General features: G+C 40.6%; 1 pseudogene; it reads right to left on the bottom strand.

Moving 5' to 3' along the window:
• Positions 1-668: 668 nt before the first annotated feature.
• LOC111725384 lies at positions 669-873 on the bottom strand (annotated as a pseudogene).
• Positions 874-2,403: the final 1,530 nt, after the last annotated feature.

Below are 2,403 nucleotides of genomic sequence, written 5' to 3'. Positions count from 1 at the left end.
AGAAAGAAAGAAAGAAAGAAAGAAAGAAAGAAAGAAAGAAAGAAAGAAAGAAAGAAAGAAAGAAAGAAAGAAAGAAAGAAAGAAAGAAAGAAGGAAAGAAAGCAAGAAAGAAAGAAAGAAATAAAGAAAGGAAGGAAGGAAGGAAGGAAGGAAGGAAGGAAGGAAGGAAGGAAGGAAATGAAATCCATAGGTACCATGGTCTTAAAGACCTGTTTAAAAGTTGTTGATGACTTCTCATTAATCAAGGAGCAAAATCCAAGCTCTTTAGCGCAGCACAAACACCTTTCATTATCTTGCTGCAGTCTCATTTTTAGCTGGTCCACAAGACCCTTTTATGTGCTTCCCCCATCACGGGAAACATGTCGGAAGGACAAAAGAGAAGCCCTTTTTACTGTTGTTATTGTTTTATTTGTTTGTGGCAGAGTACAGAACATTAATGAAAGGTGAGAACAGAATCACTAAGGAGATTTGGAAATTTAGGAATAAGAGAAAAAGAAAGGTAACAGGGGTGTCATCACAGAGGTCTTATGGGGAAAGATGGTGAAGAGTCTTACTAAATTATTGCTTTTATATATGCTGTGTAAATTCTCTCCCAGTGTTTCCATGACAGTTTAGGTAAAATACCCATTTTCTGTTTTCCGAGATAGATCCTAAGTGTTGTGTCAATGATAAGGTGGGCTCTCAGTGACAGCAGAGGTCCCTATTAGGACTCACTTGTATTTAAATTACAAGAATAAACCTCCATGCACCAGTTAGAATGATTTCAGTTATAACAAAAAGAACCCTAGAAATAAAGCGAACAGTGAAGAGAATTTATTAAACTGCTAAGAACAGGTACTACACTTGATCTTAGCCAGAAGGCCAAGAAGGAATCTGTTTCCTTGTGTAAGTGAAAATGTGTCAGGAGTTTAAGGAGCAGCTTGATCAGACATGACTCTATTTCCCTGCAGTTCTCTTGGTTCTGCCTTCTTGTACACAATGGTTTAGCTTTCAGTGTCACCTTTATCACAGTGACACAAGTCTGGACCAGTTCCATACATCACATCTTCCTGAAGAAAAGAGATTCTTCATCTCAATTACCGAATCCTAGATTTCAGTCTAACTGAGCAAGCTTGGGTCACATGCCCACCTCCAAAAGAATCATGTGCAAGAGCAGGATTTTCCGATTGGTTTAGGCCAGTGGGTGAGGTTTATCCCTGGAGCTGGGAATGGAGTCACCATCCCCAATATTCCATGACTGCCATGCATTGAGGGTACTAACTAATGCTCTCAAAATCACCCAACTTCATGCTCTCGGGATCAGTGAGTGGATTCTGCTAAAGGGCCAGGGGATCTCTTCCTGAGTAGGGCTCTCCCTTTGGGATGTGTAGAGTGCCTTTCTCTTGGCCTTTGATTCTCCAACACAATACTTCTCCTGTGAATATGACGCATTCACAACTTGTCTTTCCTTGCTCCAAACCCTATCAAAAAGCTGTTCATAGATTTGCATTTGGTTTACAAAGAACCAACCTTGACATTGTATACACACTTAATAATGTGTAGTCGGCTACTTGCATCTTTTACTCCTTTGTCAGTCGGAACATCACTGTAGTTAGGAATTCTGGAGTTGGGCTGCCTGATCCCGAACACTGGTTCTGCCCCACAGAACTGGCTGTGAGTGGACTTTGAGTATTTACTTAACCTTTCTGGCCCTTTGGTTTTCTTATCTGTAAAGTGGGGATAATGTGGGCACACGCCTTACAGAGTTGCCATGAGGACTAAAAGCTGTGATGATGTGCAGCGTGGGGCTCAGTGCCTGGACCGCGGCAAACTTCCGTAAACGGGATGACGACGGCGATGATGGCGATGATGACGATGGCAACGGCTGTAAGTAATCAGCCTTCGCTCTTGCTTTGTCATTCCAGCTAAATGGAGTCTGACGCCACAAGATGTGACATTTTTCCCATAGTCCAAATAACAAAATCTGAGTGTTTCAAATTCTACACATTTTCTCTTTGGCAAGAATTTATAGAATCACAAATACCTAAGCCTGGCGGAGACTAAAATCTGAAGTTGACGTTTGCATAACACTGGCATTAGCACAATAAATTTTTAAAAGGAAAATGGGGGCCAATGTGTCGGACAAGGAATTGTAGCACTTGAGATATTAAAATATGAATAATGAATTGCTCACAAATAATGAATAGTATTGATATTAAAATATTAATATCAATATTAATTTCAGATGAGTTATATCAACCTTATTTCATAAACAGGCAGCATCATGCACAGCTGGGGATGGAGAGTGGCCACCAAGCATGAAGACACTGAGAGCCACTTATTTATTTGATTTAAGCCCTGTAGGTAGCCATCAGCGAGAGTTCCCTCTCCCTGTGCTTTCAAACAGAAATCCAATTCTAAAAG

The sequence above is a fragment of the Otolemur garnettii genome, unplaced genomic scaffold (assembly GCF_000181295.1).
Source record: "Otolemur garnettii isolate 467f Iridium unplaced genomic scaffold, OtoGar3 scaffold00038, whole genome shotgun sequence".
NCBI lineage: Eukaryota > Metazoa > Chordata > Mammalia > Primates > Galagidae > Otolemur > Otolemur garnettii.
Note: the sequence above shows the minus strand (reverse complement) of the source record. Positions and strands in the feature narration are given on the sequence as shown.